This window comes from Carcharhinus amblyrhynchos, chromosome 9 (assembly GCF_965287045.1).
Source record: "Carcharhinus amblyrhynchos chromosome 9, sCarAmb.v2.hapA, whole genome shotgun sequence".
NCBI lineage: Eukaryota > Metazoa > Chordata > Chondrichthyes > Carcharhiniformes > Carcharhinidae > Carcharhinus > Carcharhinus amblyrhynchos.
In genome coordinates, this window is record NC_137332.1 from 97,155,410 (window position 1) to 97,174,512 (window position 19,103).

General features: G+C 45.2%; 2 non-coding genes across 2 annotated transcripts; both read left to right on the top strand.

The window, feature by feature from the left end:
- Nucleotides 1-13,649: 13,649 nt before the first annotated feature.
- On the top strand, nt 13,650-13,723 carry trnan-guu (transfer RNA asparagine (anticodon GUU)). Its single transcript has one exon. It is a non-coding gene; the product is annotated as a tRNA-Asn (tRNA).
- Nucleotides 13,724-17,582: 3,859 nt separating this feature from the next.
- On the top strand, nt 17,583-17,654 carry trnae-cuc (transfer RNA glutamic acid (anticodon CUC)). Its single transcript has one exon. It is a non-coding gene; the product is annotated as a tRNA-Glu (tRNA).
- The last annotated feature ends 1,449 nt before the right edge of the window (nt 17,655-19,103 follow it).

Here is a 19,103-nt window from a genome sequence, read left to right on the forward strand (position 1 = left end):
GTTAGCCCCTTCGTCAGGCGAATGGAGAGTTCTGGCCTCAGACAGAGCATATAAAGCACAGACAGTTTAGAGATTACTGATTAGAATGCGAATCCTTACACCTAACCTGCTGTTCAAGACCTGAAGTGGCTGATAATGTGAGTGGAAGGAGCACTGATCACAGTTTAAAGAGATGTGTATTGTCTCCAGACAGTACAGTAAGTGAGGTTTTGCAAACCCAGGCAAGTCACGGGGGTTACAGATAGTGCAACATGAACCCAAGATCCCTGTTGAGACCGTCCTCATGTGTGCGGAACTTGGCTATCAGTCTCTGTTCAGCGACTCTGCGCTGTCGTGCGTCGTGGGATCTTGGGTTCATGTTGCACTATCTGTAACCCCCGTGACTTGCCTGGGTTTGCAAAACCTCACTGACTGTACTGTCTGGAGACAATACACATCTCTTTAAACTGTGATCAGTGCTCCTTCCACTCACATTGTCAGCCACTTCATGTCTTGAACAGCAGGTTAGGTGTAAGGATTCGCATTCTAATCAGTAATCTCTAAACTGTGCTTTATATGCTCTGTCTGAGGCCAGAACTCTCCATTCACCTCACGAAGGGGCTAACCTCGAAAGCTTGTGAGTATATTATCAAATAAATAGGTTGGACTACAACCTGGTGTTGTCAGACTTTTTACTATGTCACTGGTAACAGCTCCAAGACTGACACGTTGTGTCATTTTCTCTCTGTGTCGAAACAACCTCACATTGCTGAGTGTGGTCGACATTTCATAACTTTGTTTCCTGCATGTTCCTGTGTACGCCCCTTCCAAATTTATTGAATTAGCTCCCGCTTGTTTCCTGGCGGTCTGTTCCAAATCGCAAATGCTCCGAGCAATTTGTATAGCTGTCCTTCAGATTTTACACACTCTCCAGTGTGAATTCATCTCCGAAAGCTCGAAATAGCCAATCATGTACAAACCCTCGCAACCTCGCCAATCATGTGCAGTTGACGTCTCAACCTTCTCACTTTCTGCTACAAATTCAGGGAGTATCCATGAATTCCCACATGCTACAGGCCGCCAACACATATGATTGAGCTCCCCCGCCAAAAATTTACTTTTAAAACTCTTACGTTAAATTGATGCACGTAGATATTAATTTAAAGGTATTTTATTTCCTACGTAATGCAGCTTCAAAGTTGATAAAAAAAAATATCTACGACATAAGCATGGGTGGCACTGTGGCACCGTGGTTAGCATTGCCGCCGCGCAGCTCCAGGGACCCGAGTTCAACTTGTGGCTTGGGCCACTGTCAGTGTGGAGTTTGCATGTTCTCCCCGTGTTTGCATGTATTTCCTCCTACAGTCCAAAGATGTGTGGGTTAGGTGGATTAGCCATGATAAATTTCCCCTTATGGGAAAGTGGACTAGGTAGGGTAAATCTATGGGATGATGGGGATAGACTGGGTTCGTGGTCGGTGCAGACTCGATGAACCGAATGGCCTTCTGCACTGTAGGATTCTATGATCTATAACGATGGGAGTTTAGGCAGTGCTCACAGGTCAGCCCCTTGCACTGTTAAATGAACTCTTATTATTTATGTCCATAAAATTCTAGAATTATACAGTGCAGTAGAAGTCCTTCCGCACGCAAAACAACATCTGAACTCCCATCTCATCCAATTAACCAACATTTGGCCCACAGCCTTGAATGTTATGACATCCCATTGCTCATCCAAGAGATTTTTTTTAATGATGTGAGGCAATCCGCTTCTACGACCCTCCCAGGCAACGCATTCCAGACCGTCATCACCTGCTGGGAAAAAAAGAGTTTCCCATCACATCCCCGGGACCCCCCTGCCCCTCATCTTGAACATCCGTCCCCTCATGACTGGCCTTTCAAGTAAGGGAAACAGAATTATAACTTAAGTGTCCCATCCCGGAATGCATCCTGGTGAAAATCCTCTGCACTCTCTCCAGTGCAATCACATCTTTCCTATAAAGAGGTTATCAGAACAGGACAATACACTAGCTATGGCTTCACTAACAAAGAACAAATAACAAAGGAAAGGAAAGCACAGGAACAGGCGCTTTGTTCCTCGAAGCCTGCGCCATCACAATGCCTGCCTAAATTAACATTGTACGCACTTATCAGTTCCGGATCCTTCCAATGAAATCCTATACGTGTAATTGTCTAGTTGCCCCTGAAAAGCCACTATCGTCCCTGCTTCCACCGCCTCTGCGGGCAGCGCGCTCCAGACAGTCACCACTCTCTGTGTAAAAAAAAACTTTACTCACACTCTCCTCTAGGCTGCGAGACTTGCCATCTCCTCTAAACGTTTCCCCACATACCTTAAACCTATGCCTTAGTAATTTATTTTTCTGCCCTAGGAAAGACCAACTGACTATCCACTCTGTCCATGCCACTCATTATCTGTTAAGACTCTATCAGGTCACTCCTCAACCCCCAACATTCCAGAGAGAACAAAACGAGTTTATTCAACCTCTCCTCATAGCTATACAGTCCAGACTAGGCAGCATACTGATAAACCTCTTCTGCACCCTCACTGAAGCATCCACATTGTTCTGGTAGTGTGACAAATTGAAATCAGGCCTAAATAAGGTTCTGTATAGCTGCAGCATGACCTGCAAACTCAATGCCACGACAGAGGAAGGCATGCATGTCATATGCCTTCTTGACTACTTATCCACCAGTGTGGCCACTTTTAGTGATCAGTGGGCATGTACGCCCAGATCTCTCTGCCTTTCAATACTCTTAAGTGTTGTACCATTTGCTGTATAATTCCTACACACATTGGACCTTCCAAAATTCATTACCTTTCCCTTGTCCGGATTAAACTCCATCTGCCATTTCTCTACCTAAGTCTCCAATTAGTCTATATCTTGCTGTATCTTTCAGACAATCCTCTTCACTATCTGCCATTCCACCAATTTTTGTGTTGTCTGCGAACTTACCACATTTTCCTCCAAATCATTTATATATACTATGAATAACAAAGGTCCCAGAACTGTTCCCTGTGAAACACCACTAATCAAAGCTTTCCATTCAGAAGAGTGCCCCTCTACTACTACACTCTGTATCTATGGCCAAGCCCATTCTTGCATCCATGTTGCCAACTCTCCTCTGATCCCGTGTGACTTCACTTTTTGTATCAGTCTACCATGAGGTACCTGGTGAAAGACTTTACTGAAGTCCATGTATACATCATCCACTGCCTTTCCCTTATCTATCATCGTCATCAATTCCTTGAAAAACTCAATCAAGTTAGTGAGGCACGAACTCCCCTTTACAAAACCATGCTGTCTATCACTAATAAATCCGTTTGTTTCCAAATATGAGAAAATCATGTTTCTATGAATGTATTCCAATAATTTCTCTTCCACTAATGTAGGGTTCACTGGCCTATAGTTTCTTGGATTATCCTGCTGCCCTTCTTAAATAATAGAATAACATTTGCTATCTTCAGTCGTCAGGAACTTCACCTGTGGCCAGTGATGATACAAAGATTTCTCTTAAGGCCCCAGCAATTTTAACCCTTGCCTCCCTCAGTATTCTGGGATAGATCCCATCAGGCGCTGGGACCCTTTCTACTTTAATGCCTTTATGACGCCCAACACCTCTTCCTTTTTGACAGCAACATGACCCAGAATTTCAACACATTCTATCCTAGACTCCCCATCCAACAAATCCATCTCTTTGGTGAATGCAAGGCAAAGTATTAATTTAGTTTCTCGTCTATTTCCTCTGGTTCCATGCATAGATTCTCTCTACTATCCTTGAGTGAACCAACATTTCTCTGGCTTTGATCTTGCTCCTCACATACATATAAAATGCCTGAGGGTTTTCCTTAAGTCTGTTTGCCAAGGTCTTTTCATGAACCCTTTTAGCCCTCCCAACTCCTTGCTGAAGTCCTGTCCCACTTTCTTTATACTATTTAACGGTATTTATACACAGATGTGGTTTAGGACAAGACAGAGCAGATGCAAGGAGGATGTTCCCAATGGTGGGGGAGTCCTAAACCAGGAGTCATAGTCTGAGGATTCAGGGTGGAGGTGAGGAGACATTTCTTCATCCAGGGAGTGGTGAGCCTGTGGAATTCGTTACCTCAGGGAGTAGCTGATGCCAGGGCATTGAATGTATTCAAGAGGCAACAGGATATAGCACTTAGGGCAAATGGGATCAGGGGTTATGGAGAAAAGGCAGGATTAGACTGTTGAATTGGATGCTCAGCCATGATTGTAATGAATGGTGGAGCAGGCTCGAAAGGTCAAATCACCACCTCCTTCTCCTATCTTCTATGTTTCTGTGTTTGTATGAACCAATTCTTCCTGTTTCAGCTTTGTAAGTCCAAAATGCAGACAGGATACACTCAAATAAGGAATCTCTGCCAGCAGGTTGTGAACCAGACACAACTTGAGGCAAGGCAGAGGGAGAATCAGGTTGCGTCACCTACATTGTCCAACTTTTTGCCCAAAGAGGTTCGTGCAGAAACAGTGCAGAAGAGGCCATTCAGCCCATTGAACTTGCACCAACAATAATCCCACCCAGATCCTATTCCTGTAACCCCACACATCTAGCCTGTTAATCCCCCTGATACTAAGGGGCAATTTAGCATCGCTAATCCACTAACCAGCACATCTCTGGACTGTGGGAGGAAACAAGGAGGAAATAGCAAGGCATCTTGAGGGGAATTGCATGATAGAGCAGACACAGCATGGTTTCGTTAAGGGGAAGTCGTCTCTGACAAATTTACTGGAGTTCTATGAGGATGTGTCTAGGGCGGTGGATAGAGGAGAGCTGGTGGGTGTGGTCTTTCTTGATTTTCAGAAGGCGTTCGACAAGGTACCTCACAACAGGTTATTGCAGAAGGTCAAGGGAGTAGGGGGTAGGGTGTTAGCATGGATAGAGGACTGGTTGTCAAATAGGAGGCAGAGAGTGGGGGTCAATGGGTGTTATTCAGATTGGCGGATGGTGACTAGTGGAGTGCCTCAAGGGTCGGTGCTGGGGCCTCAGCTATTTACCATTTATATAGATGATCTGGAGGAGGGAACCGAGTGTGTGGTGTCGAAATTTGCTGATGACACCAAGATTGGTGGAACGGCAAATTGCGCGGATCCTATCTACAGATGGATCTAGATAGGCTGGGCGAATGGGCCAGGAACTGGCAAATGGAATTTAATGTTGGAAAGTGCAAGGTGGTCCACTTTGGTAGGAATATTGGTAGGAAGGATTATTACTTATGTGGAGAAAAACTGCAGCAGGCGACGGTGCAGAGGGACCTCGGGGTCCTTGTGCATGAGTCGCAAAAACCCAGCCTGCAGTGCTGCAGGTGGTCAGGAAGGCGAATGGGATGCTGGCCTTCATAGCGAGGGGGATTGAATATAAAAGTAGGGAGGTCTTTCTGCGGCTGTATAGGGCATAGGTGAGGCCGCAGCTGGAGTACTGTGTGCAGTTTTGGGCGCCGTACTTACGCAAGGATATTTTGGCCTTGGAGGGAGTGCAGAGGAGGTTTACTAGGCTGATGCCGGAGTTGAAGGGGTTGAGCTATGAGGAGAGGCTGAATAAACTAGGCTTGTACTCGTTAGAGTTTAGAAGAATGAGGGGAGATCTCATTGAGACATATAAGATGATGAATGGGATGGATAGGATAGAGGAGGAGAGACTCTTCCCGCTCAGAAAGGACAGTAGGACTAGGGGGCACAGCCTCAAGATAAAGGGGGGGCGTTTTAGAATGGAGTTGAGGAAGAACTTCTTCACTCAACGGGTGGTGAATCTCTGGAATTCTCTGCCTGTTGAAGTGGTGAAGGCTTCCTCACTAAATATTTTTAGGACGCGGATTGATGGGTTTTTGATAAGAGAGGGGATTAAGGGTTATGGGGAGAGGGCGGGAATGTGGAACTGAGCCACGACAGATCAGCCATGATCTTATTGAATGGCGGGGCAGGCTCGAAGGGCCAGATGGCCTACTCCTGCTCCTGTTTCTTATGTTCTTATAAACCGGAGCACCCAGTTGAAACCCATGCAGACACAATCAGTCACCGAAATTGAATCTGGGTCTCTGGCACTGTGAGGCAGTGGTGCTAACCACTTTGCCACCATGGCACCCCATTCAATTCAAACAAGCAGTTTCTCCCTGCTCTGTGATTTCCAGAACAAAGCTAGACTTTGTTTTTCAGTTTTATTACCCATCAGTTAAAGTGATTCCAGTTCAAAACAAGCAAAAAACTCTTCCTCAGGTACCATACAGGTCACGTCAATGCAGGCTGGCTCCCAGTCCAACGAGTATTTATGGCCCTCTTTACAGAACAAAACTCCAAGTCAGTATCAACTTTCTGGGCAATGCAATGTCTTTCCATGTTTTATGAAAGATATGCGTAGCCCAACACATTTAATTGTCCCAGTGTCATTCAGAAGTCCCTTCTCTCCTGTAATGTTCCAGTAAGGGCATTGGTGAGGCCGCAGCTGGAGTACTGTGTGCAGTTTTGGGCGCCGCACCTGCGCAAAGATATTTTGGCCTTGGAGGGAGTGCAGAGGAGGTTTACTAGGCTGATACCGGAGTTGAGGGGGTTGAGCTATGAGGAGAGGCTGAATAAACTAGGCTTGTACTCGTTAGAGTTTAGAAGAATGAGGGGAGATCTCATTGAGACGTATAAGATGATGAATGGGATGGATAGGATAGAGGTGGAGAGACTCTTCCCGCTCAAAAAAGACAGTAGGACTAGGGGGCACAGCCTCAAGATAAAGGGGGGGCGTTTTAGAATGGAGTTGAGGAGGAACTTCTTCACTCAAAGGGTGGTGAATCTCTGGAATTCTCTGCCCGTTGAAGTGGTGGAGGCTGCCTCGATAAATATTTTCAAGAAGCGGGTTGATGGGTTTTTGATAAGAGAGGGGATTAAGGGTTATGGGGAGAGGGCCGGAAAGTGGAACTGAGCCACGACAGATCAGCCATGATCTTATTGAATGGCGGGGCAGGCTCGAAGGGCCAGATGGCCTACTCCTGCTCCTATTTCTTATGTTCTTATGTAAATCTCCTCTGCACCCTCTCGAATACATTGATATTCTTCTAAAGCACTGTGACCAGAGGTGGGATCAATTCTCCAGCTGAGATCTAATCAATATTTTATCAATGTTCAGTGAGACCGCCTTGATTTTGTACTGATACCGGAGATGATGGGGTTGGCCTATAAAGAGAGACTAAATTGACTGGGTCTGTACTTGTTGGAGTTTAGAAGGCTGAGGGGGGATCTTACAGAGACGTATAAGATAATGAAGACGATAGATAGGGTAGAGGTAGAGAGATTCTTCCTGCTTAGAATGGATAGCAGGACTAGAGGGCACAGCCTCAAGGTAAGGGGAGGGGGGTGTGGTAAAAATCAGCCTGTTTTAACCCTTATACGGTGGACAAATAACTTTGAGCAGGCGTCTTATTAGTACAAACAATATTTATTTAAACCCACACAATCAATAATCACCCACCCAACCAACAATAAGTTATCTTACAGAAAATGCTAGAATTCAAGTACAATACAAGACCTTGACTTAACTTTGTGTGACTGACAAATACCCAAACAGATACTGGCCTTTATCTGTGTGCTGGTCTTGGTAGTTGTCTGTGTAGTTTGGTCCTTTGCTCTGGTCTGGCATTCTGGCTGTAGTCTCTCTTTCTTCCTTCTTGGGTGTGGTGGCTCTCCTCTTGCTGGCGATGTTCACCATTGTTGTAGCTCGTTCGTGGGATCAGAGAGAGAGAGAGATTCCTGGTTGTGCAGCATCCTTTATACCCCATTTGGTTTCACGCCCTTTTTTTGGCCATCGCCAATCAATCGATCAGGACTTGATCACCCTGATCGATAAGAGTCCAATCAGGTGCTACCACACTGATCTCTGGGTGTGTCCTTGGCGGCCATGCCTGTATGTGTTGTAGGCACATAGGTCACATACCTTCCTCCTAAATAAGGATTCACGGTGCCTTTACGTCTGGCACACAACCCAGTGTGATCAGAAAGTCTCTTTCATCCTGGAGATGGCCCATATCCTGTGTATTCACTCATCAGGGTTGCAGCCTGTTTGTCTGTCTTTAAACTGCAGCCTGTCAGTTTAGTTTCTTGCCCAGTTGTCCCAGAGTGCTTTACAAAACACCATTTTAGATGGCCCATTTGGCTACAGGGGGCAGTTTAGATCAGAGTTGAGGAGGAACTTCTTCACTCAAAGGGTGGTGAATCTCTGGAATTCTCTGCCCATTGAAGTGGTGGAGGCTACCTTGCTGAATATATTTAAGTCACGGGTAGATAGGTTATTGATAGACAAGGGAATTAAGGCTTATGGGGAGAAAGCAGGAAAGTGGAACTGATCCACTTCAGATCAGCCATGATCTTATTGAATGGCGGGGCAGGCTCGAAGGGCTAGATAGCCTACTCCTGCTTCTATTTCTTATGTTCTTATATACAACCACAACATGACTTCCCTGTTTTCATAATATATGCCTCAATTGATAAAGACAACTGCCCCCAATGCCCCCACAGTATTAACATGCCCTTCCACCCTCGGAGGTCTATGGACAAACACACCAAGGTTCCTGTGTTCAACAGAACTTCATACTGTCATGCCATTCACTGAATATTTCATTGTCAGATTACTCCTTCCAAAAACGTCACACTTCTCGTGGTGAAATTCCACCTATCTCTTATCTGCCTTTTTCACCATTCTGTCTTTGTCTTCTTGAAGCCCAAGACACTTGGCCTCAATGTTAACCACCAGGCCAATCTTTGTGTCTTCTGCAACGTTACTGCCACATAGTCATCTATTTCAAAGAACAAAGAACAAAAACAGCCCGGGAAACGGGCCCTTCAGCCCAATGAGCCTGTGGCGCTATTTTAACATTACCAGTCCCCCCTTCACCAACTCTAGGTGTTTCGTTCATATAAGTGATGAATAATAGGGAACCCAACATAGATTCCTGTCATATCCCACTGGACACTGTCTTGCAGTCATTAAAACAGTCCTGTGTCATCTCCCTCCGTCTCCTACAACTGAGCCAATTTTGAATCCATTCCTCAGGCGTTTACATAGATATGGCAGAGGTGATAGTGGATGCCTTGGTGATTATTTTCAAAACGTCGCTGGATTCCGGGGAAGTGCCGGAAGATTGGAAAGCGGCTAATGTTACACCGTTGTTTAAGAAGGGTGCCAGGCAAAAGGCAGGGAATTATAGGCCGGTTAGTTTAACGTCTGTTGTAGGTGAAATGTTAGAATCCGTCATCAAGGAGGAAATAGCAAGGCATCTTGAGGGGAATTGCTTGATAGAGCAGACACAGCACGGTTTCGTTAAGGGGAAGTTGTGTCTGACAAATTTACTGGAGTTCTATGAGGATGTGTCTAGGGCGGTGGATAGAGGAGAGCCGGTGGGTGTGGTCTTTCTTGATTTTCAGAAGGCGTTTGACAAGGTACCTCACAACAGGTTATTGCAGAAGGTCAGGAGACATGGAGTTGGGGGTAGGGTGTTAGCCTGGATAGAGGATTGGTTGTCAAATAGGAGGCAGGGAGTTGGGGTCAATGGGTGCTATTCGGATTGGTGGTTGGTGACTAGTGGAGTGCCTCAGGGGTCGGTGCTGGGGCCTCAGCTATTTACCATTTATATAGATGATCTGGAGGAGGGAACCGAGTGTGTGGTGTCAAAATTTGCTGATGACACCAAGATTGGTGGAACGGCAAATTGCGCGGAGGGTATGGAGAGTCTGCAGAAGGATCTAGATAGGCTGGGCGAATGGGCCAGGAACTGGCAAATGGAATTTAATGTTGGCAAGTGCGAGGTGGTCCACTTTGGTAGGAATAATGGTAGGAAGGATTATTACTTACGTGGAGAAAAACCAAAGCAGGCGACGGTGCAGAGGGACCTCGGGGTCCTTGTGCATGAGTCGCAAAAACCCAGCTTGCAGGTGCAGCAGGTGGTCAGGAAGGTGAATGGGATGCTGGCCTTCATAGCGAGGGGGATTGAATATAAAAGTAGGGAGGTCTTGCTACGGCTATATAGGGCATAGGTGAGGCCGCAGCTAGAGTACTGTGTGCAGTTTTGGGCGCCGCACCTGCGCAAAGATATTTTGGCCTTGGAGGGAGTGCAGAGGAGGTTTACTAGGCTGATGCCAGAGTTGAGAGGGTTGAGCTATGAGGAGAGGCTGAATAAACTAGGCTTGTACTCGTTAGAGTTTAGAAGAATGAGGGGAGATCTCATTGAGATGTATAAGATGATGAATGGGATGGATAGGATAGAGGAGGAGAGACTCTTCCCGCTCAGAAAGGATAGTAGGACTAGGGGGCACAGCCTCAAGATAAAGGGGGGGGGGGCGGTTTAGAACGGAGTTGAGGAAGAACTTCTTCACTCAAAGGGTGGTGAATCTCTGGAATTCTCTGCCCGTTGAAGTGGTGGAGGCTACCTCGCTAAATAATTTTAAGACGCGGGTTGATGGGTTTTTGATAAGAGAGGGGATTAAGGGTTATGGGGAGAGGGCGGGAATGTGGAACTGAGCCACGACAGATCAGCCATGATCTTATTGAATGGCGGGGCAGGCTCGAAGGGCCAGATGGCCTACTCCTGCTCCTATTTCTTATGTTCTTATGTTCTTATGTGGGGACAGAGAGGAGGAAGAATTCAATAAAGAGCGCGGGGGGAGAGAAGAGCGAGAATTCAATTAGGAGCGCGGGGCTGAGAAGGGGGCAAATTCAATAAAGCGAGCGCGCAGAGAGAAAAGGGAGAAATCAGTAAAGGGGGGATGGGGCGGAGAATTCAAATGGAGTGCGGGGATAGAGAAGGGGGAGAATTCAATGAAGAGTGCGACTCTCATCTTCCAGGACCAGAGGCAGCCGGACCTGAGGGAAACATTGTGATATCACAGGAAAATAGTAATTTCATTGTCTGGGGAGTAATTGACATTTTGAATTACCTATTTTCATTTGTTTCAAATAACGGTTTTAAGGATAATCATTTCATAGACTTAGCATCTGAAAAGCAGATAGAATTTAATTTTAGAAAGAAAATTTAAAACTATGTAAATGACAAAAAGGATAACGGGCCTGGTGATGTGTTGTACCTGCATTGTGTTGGTGCATCTGATCTCCATGTTTCAGCCGAGCGAACGCATCTGTAATAAGTGTTGGATGCTGGAGGAACTCCGGTTCACACTTGAAGAGCTGGATGTCCGAACGTCGGTTGCTGCGACACATCAGAGAAGGAATGAGGTATCTGGGTGCTGCATTTCAGTCACAACCCTCAGAAAAACTATATTGAATGCTGACAGTTATCAGGGATACCAGCGTGTGAGCATGAGTGTGATAGGTAGAACGATCCAAGGGTGAAGGTGGAGGAGAAAGTTCATGTGCTGGAACTCAATTTCAATCCAGATGGCTGTCCATCCATATAATGTCCAAATTGCCCAATCGGAAGAGGGGGTGCTGTTCCTTCAGTTTGCGTTTGAGTCCTCTAGAACATTGCAAAAGGCCAAGGGCGGACATGTGGACAGGAGATCAGTGTGATGTGTTGAAGTGGCAAGTGACAGGAAGTTCACAGCCCTGCTTGCAGATGAACCAATGGTGTTCAGCCAGGTGTTCAGCAAGTCTACATTTGGTCTCTCCGATGTAGAGTAAACTGCATTCGGAACAGCGAATGCAACAGACCAGATTGAAGGAGATGCAAGTAAGGTCTGCGTCACCTGAAAGGGGTGTTTAGGACCTGAGACGGTGAGCAGAAAGGAGGCAAATGTGCAGGTGTTGAACTTTCTACGATTGCATGTGAAGGTGCCCTGGGGCGGGATGTCAGGTGAGGGTATGTTGGAGGAGTGGACCAGGGAATCCCGGAGAGAATGGTCCCCATGGAATGCTGACAGGAGGGGTGAGAGGAAGATGTGTTGAGTAGTGGCATCATTGCTGGAGTTGACGTAAAATGATCCTTTGAATGTGGGGACTAGTGGGGTGAAATGTGAGGAACAGGCAAACTCTATCCTTTTTCTTGGGAGTGAGGGGAGGACGTGAGAGCAGCGGCCCGGGGGATGGATTGTATGCGTCTAAGAGCCTTTTCATCCACAGTGGGTCCAATATTACAATTGAGTAAGAAGGAAGACATATCAGCAGCGCTATTTAGAAAACTGACATCGTCAGAACAAATGTGGTGGAGGTGAAGGAACTGAAAGAATGTTCAGAGTGTGGGTTGTGAAGAGCTGTCGTCCAGAGTAGATGTGGGAGTCAGTGGGCTTGTAATGTATACTAGTGGACAGTTTATCTGCAGAAATGGAGACAAAAAGGTCAAGAAAGGGAACAGAAGTATCAGAGATGGACCATATGATAGCGATAGTGGGATGGAAATTCGAATCAAAATTAGTATTTTTTTGCAGGTGCAGACGAGAGCATGAAGTGGCACTTAAGCAGTCATTGATGTGCCGAAAAGGAGTTGTGGGGCGGGCCAGATTAGGAATGGAGCATAGAACAAAACCCATAAAGAGACAGCAAAACTAGGACCCATGCGGGTGCCCATAACCACACCTTTTATTTGGAAGAAGTGAGACGAGTTAAAGGAGAAATTCCTGAGTGAGAGAACCAACTGAGCCAGACGGAGGAGAGCGGTGGTGGTTGGAGATTGTTCAGACATCTTTTCGAGCAAGGAGGGAAGAGCATTGAGGCTATCCTGGTGGAGAATGAAACTTTAGAGGGATTGGAAATCCATGGTGAAGAAGAGGCGGTTTGTACCGGGGAACTGGAATTATTGATATCGGGCATTAAGGGAATCAAGGGTGTCGGTGGGAAGGGACTGGACACAAGGAGCTAAAATGGATTCAAGATAGAAGGAAATTAGTTCAGTGGGGCAGAAACAGGCTGACATGATTGCAGTCCTGTTTGTGGATTTGTGGAAGAAGTTAGAAGCGGGCTGTCCGGGCTTGGGAGACGTGAGGTTGGAAGTTGTGGACGCAAGATGTCCAGGGGAGATGAGGGCATTGATAGTCCTGGAAACAATGCCTTGATGTTCGGTTGTGGGGTCGTGATCTCTTCTCTTTTGCATGTTATATCGTAGATTTGCCCTCTCAAACTTCAGGGTGCATTCTATCATAGTACCAATCCGATTTTCCCAGTCCACCTCCAAATGAAATCACTCTTGATTTTAATAAACTGGCTCTGTCTTTTCCTGCATGTCAGAAATTCATCATTCACAGGCATGAACAAAGACAAATTTCGCTTGAAAATTGCTACCCTTTGACGGTCTGTGGGGGGGTGGGGGGGGGGGGGATGACGGCAACAAATCAAAAATGTTAGCGTCAAGCTTGGTGTATTTTGGTGCGCATTATTAGGTACAACGTATTATTGGCTTCAAGTAAATCCTCATATTTGCGATAAATCGGAAAAGGAAAATTGCAAGTATTTAAATATTTACAAACGAGGCAGGTAGTATGGAGAAAAGTAAATTGGATGTTGTAGGTCAGGTTAAGCTTTCAATTATCGTCAATATTTCCCTGTTTCATGAAGAATATGTGGTGACAGACGAGGCAAAAAAAAACTTAACGGACCATAGCCGCGGTTCGCGGAGAACTTCGGCGGTATGAATAAATGTATCTGTAGTACAGTAGCGATCTTTATGAAAACCTTTCTTTGCACATTATTGCTATAGTGTTTCGAGTCTCTGTGGCGCAATCGGTTAGCGCGTTCGGCTGTTAACCGAAAGGTTGGTGGTTCGAGCCCACCCAGGGACGAGCTTTTGGTCTGAGCCGGGAAGTTTTCCGAATGTAAAGCTCTGATTTCCGTACCTTGTCTCTATAAAAATCTTTCTACGTACTCTGCTGCTGTCCAGTAATCTCGCAGCTAAATGCTTTCGGAAGAATCATTTAAAATGTGTCATTGAAAAATTGCTCCCGTACCCATCCATTCAAATTTTATACAGTTACTTGATTCTAATAAGCTGATGCAAGATGATTACATGTCTTGATGCGTAGATCAGCAAAAGGTGCGTTTTAACCTATACGGTGTGCATGTGTATCGGGAGGCGAGAGGAGAGGTTAAAAGTTTAAAAGTTCTTGATGGATGTTATGTACAGGCCTTCAAGGAGTAGTCGGGGCGTGGGGCATAAAATACAGCAGGAGATCGAAAGTCGTGCTAAAAAAGGCAATGTTCCAGGGTTCATGGGTGGCTTCGTGATGAAATGGACTGGAAAATTCGAGCTGGCATTATAATAGAATGCACCCTGTAGTTTGAGAGGGACGATCTGTAATCAGGTCCAACGGTATTAGAGTTGATTTAAGGTAACTAAGGAGGGATGATTTTGAAGGTGGCTAGGGATGATTGGAAGCAGAGCCTATGAGGAACGCGGTGAAACTTCAATAGCAGGAGTTTCTGGGAGAAAGTCTGGAAACACAACATAATTTCATCCCACGGAAGAAGAAGCATACTAACGTGAGGACGAGGAAACTATGGCTGACAAGGGAAGACGGCAACACTATAAAAACAAAATGAAAAGCATACAGTGTGACGAAAAATCGTGGGAAGCCTATGGGCTCTGAAGCCTTTAAAAGCCAACTGGGAACAACTAAAAAAGACAATAAGGCTCAGAAGATGAAATTTCACGTTAAGCTATGCGGTCATATGAAAGAGAAATGCAAGACTGTTTTCTTAGATATGTATAGGCTAAGAGAGAGAGGCAAGAGTCAGCACTGTACCGCCGGAAAATTACACTGGAATAGTAGTAATACGGGAAAATGGTGGAACAACCAAATAGCTACTTTGCATCCGTCTCCATTTTGGAAGACATCAGTACCAGCTCAGGGGGCAGAGGTGAGTGTGTTTGCCATTACTAAGGAGAATGAACTAGGGAAGCTGAAAGGTCTGAATATGGATAAATCACATGAAGCAGATGGACTACAACCCAGAGTTGTAACGGATTGAAGGAATTAGTGGTGATCTTTATGGAATCACTGGAGTCAGGCAGTGTCGCAAAGGACTGGAAATTCGCTTGTGTAACATTCCGGTTTAAGAATGGGGGAGGCAAAAAAAAAGAAAATGACAGGCCAATTAACCTGACCTCGGTGGATGATAAGACTTTAGTGTCCAGTATTCAGAGTGAGCTTTCAGAGTACTTGGATGTGCACAGCAAATTGGACGAAGTCAGCATGGTTTTGTCAAGGGGAGGAAATTTGAGAATTATTTGAGCAAGTGAGGAGCAGGTTAGACAAAGGAAAGGTAGTGGACGTTGTATCTTTGTTTTCCAGGAATCCTTTGTTAAGGTGTCGCACAGGAGGCAGCTGAATGAGATAACAAACGATGGGGTTACATGCAAGTTACTGGCCTGGACTTAAGGTTGGCTGATTAACAGACGGCAGAGAACGGGAATAAAGAGGTGCTTTTCACGATGGCATCTAGTGACAAGTGAAGTTTCGCAAGTATCAGTGTTGTGACCACAACTTTTCACTTTATACATCATTAATCTAAATGAAAGCACTAAGGGCATTGCAGATGATACAAGGATAAGTGGAGAGGCATGTGGTTTTGAGGAGTTGCAGAAGCTGCAGAAAATCTGAGACAAGATAGGTGAATAACAAAGAATTTGCTGATGGAATGCAACGTTGGGAAGTGTGAAGTTATGGAACTTAGTCGGAAGAATATAGGTGTTTTTTCACAAATGAGGAGAGAATTCAAATATCGAAGGTACAACGGGGCTTGGGAGGGCCAGTTCGTGATTCTTTTACGGTTTATTTGCAGGCTGGGTTGGCAGTGAGGAAAGCAAATGCAACGATATCATTCATTTCGAGAGGCTAAAATACAAAAACAGGGATGTGCTATTGAGGCATTATAAGGCTCTGATCAGACCACATGTGGAGTTTTGTGAGCAATTTTGGACTTCGCGTCTAAGAAAGGAAGTGTTGGTCTTGGAGAGGGCCAAATGCAAGTTTTCGAGAATGATTCTGGGAAAGAAAAACTTGACGTATGAGGACATTTTGAGTACTCTGGCTCTAAATTCGATGGAGTTATAAGGTTGAGAGGCGATTACAGTGTCATAGTGGCTAGCGCTGTTGCCTCACTGTTAGGGACTCAGATTCGATCGCCGGTTTGGCTCACAGCCTATGCGGAGTTCGTACGTTTTCCCCGTGTCTGCGTGATCTTTATTCTGAGTTTCTGGCCAAAAAATAAAACCAGCACACAGAGTGAAAAACGTTAAGTGAAAAAGAGATCTTGAAGAAGGAAGCCTTGCTTAGCCGTGCTTTTATGTTATTGTCATTAAAAATTTGACCAATAGGTGCAGCTGAATTGAGCAAAACAACCCACATTTTTGAAGAGCGGCATATCATTCATCTCTGTGCATGGTTACTTCCAAAGAAAATAAACTCAAATGATTAAGTTAGTTGTGAAGAGGGAACTATGACATATTTTCATCCCGTCGCCTTAAGCCCTGCGCTGCTACTGCAGTCTCATTCTTTTCACTGAACGTCCATGAAAACCAGCTCGCATTTCTCACCTTTTGCAACTTTTTCAATCCTCTGTTCTTTTTGTCAACTGCTTCAACGTGATCAAAAGAATATCAACCCTTTAAGTAAAATTTTCCCGTCGGGGAATGGAACCCCGCTCCCCCGCGTGACAATTTTATGGGGGACGGGAACACTATGCTGACAAGGAAACGACGCGTTCGCTTACTCTGCATTTCGTTTCGTAGAGCAGACGTCATGTTTCAGCTGCAAATAGGGAGAATGTTTGTGGAGAATGCCAGATGAATGAACGAGAAACCCAACAAGGAGAGGAAAACTACAGGCGGAGACAGTCAAAGAGACAAATAGAGCGAGAGATGAAGATTAGAAATATTTCACAAGTTCTGTGTCAATTGACACTGATAAGGGATAATGGACCGATAACGAACTCGATCTCTGCTCCGTCGTGGTGGAAATCGTTTTTTTTTCAGTAAAGCTTAAAAATTTGAAAACGTTTATTTGCTGTTAATCTGTTTAACACTCTGTCGCCCACGTTTGAATGTAAACTTACACAATTCGTATGTCCATTCACTACGATCGGGAGAATGCGAGAGATAAAATCGGAACCCGAAAACTGAAGAACATGGAGGTATAGAAGCATAAACAGCTAACTAGACAGGCATCAGTGCAGATACATTGACACTCAGACAGATACGGAGCAACATATACAGAAAAACATGTGTGGATTCATAAAATGGGAAGCTGGGATGATTCCTTTATGCCCAGAGAAATCAGATGCGGTGAGCGGGAGAAAATGGTAGTGTTAAAAAACGATACCTAAGAATGCCGAGCATGTGAGGCGCAGAAAAATTAACATGGACAGTTCAGTACACAGACCTACGTGTAGGAATATATACATGCAGAGAGAGACACATAAAACAAAGACACATACCCAAAGGCAGACATATGGTGCATAAAACGCGTGTTCGGGCACAAAAACGAAAGTGAGGTTTCATACATCTCAATGAGTGTTTACTCATCAAATGATTATGTAATTGTTGGAAACCACAAAATGTCGCTTAAGTGTCTGCAAATGCCAATTTACTGTTTCAAGATATGATCAGTTCTCATCCACACTAGTGGCTGGTTATTCGAGTTCTCCCTGGTGGTCTAGTGGTTAGGATTCGGCGCTCTCACCGCCGCGGCCCGGGTTCGATTCCCAGTCAGGGAACTTTACTTTTACACTTGGAGCACGCCGCGTTTTCCCCTACTGACTGTCTGAGAAACCCACGTTTTCAGCCTTATTGTCATCACTTTTAAACAAACAGCGTTTTGAAGCACACGAAAGTAAATCTTTATTATGCGATGGAGGACATTTTGCACATTCAATGTAGCTGGAATGTTTCGGCAGGGTTTAAACTAATATGGAGGGGGGAGGTGGTGGGGAGGAGACATAGCTCAATAGGCACTGGGATTGGGATTTTCACACAGAGGGTAGTGGGGGTATGGAATGCTCTGCCAAGCAAGGTGGTGGAGGCAGGCACGCTGGATTTGTTTAATAGTTACTTAGACAGGCATATGAGTGGGTTGGAGATGGAGGGATATAGGAGATTGTTTTAAGTAAGGTTCAGGAGCCTTGGGACGTCCCTGGTAATGTAGAAGGATGTGGATGATACTAAAGTCTTTCTCTTTTAATTCACAGGTGCTTCAGTCCGCCTTATTGTCCAACGAGGGGCATACTCGCGATGGGTTGTACGAGGGCTACTCTTGGTTGTTTCCAGAATAGCCTAGTACTTCATGTCGTTAGTGTACGCTTAAACTGGACCAGGTGATGGGCAACACGACAGCTCAGTGAATATCGCTGTTTGCTGTGCAAACACATGGATTTGGGTCAGTGTCTGTGGGAGTTTGTGCATTCTCCCTGTGCTTGCGTGAGTTTTCTCCGGCTGCTCCGGTTTCCTCCCGCACCCCAAAAATGTGCTATTAGTCTGATTGGTGTTAATAAATTGTCCCTAAATTAGTTTCCCTCAATGTGGAATGCCATAAGCATAGATAAGGGTCATGGGTGGAGGGGGAACTCGTAATGTTAAAATGGCGGCGCGGGCTCGTTGGGCTGAAGGGCCTGTTTCTTCTTTGTTTGTAATTGTTATAATGAGAAGGTGTTGGAGAAACTCTATCAATTGTCAGTGACATTACTCTCTCTACACGTTTCAGAGTTCGTTGAAAGACAAATCTCATAGGAGGGAAACATCTAAAACTCTGTCCTCAGGATGGAGAAACTGATAAAAAAAGTTAAAATACACTCACTCACTTTTACCAATATTTCATCATTTAGAGCCATGCGAGTGATAAGGGAAAATAACCATTACAAAATCGTTAAAATCCTGCAGGAACCATTCAATTTTCATTCGTGAATATACAAAATCAGCCCCCTCTCGCGAGGATCCAATTGTGCGAGTTTTGTTTGGAGTGCTGCGTATTGTCACGAACACCGAGTCTCAATATCGTTTTTCCGTAGTGAGACGTTAATAGCCAAATTCAACATCTTTCAGCTCTAACAAGCGAAACTGTTCTGGTGTATGCAGCAAGTCGCACTGACGGACAGATATGTACCTCGAGAACACAGCTGGATACTATAGTAGGGACTAGCATCGCTGGAGAAAGATAGCCAGACATTCTG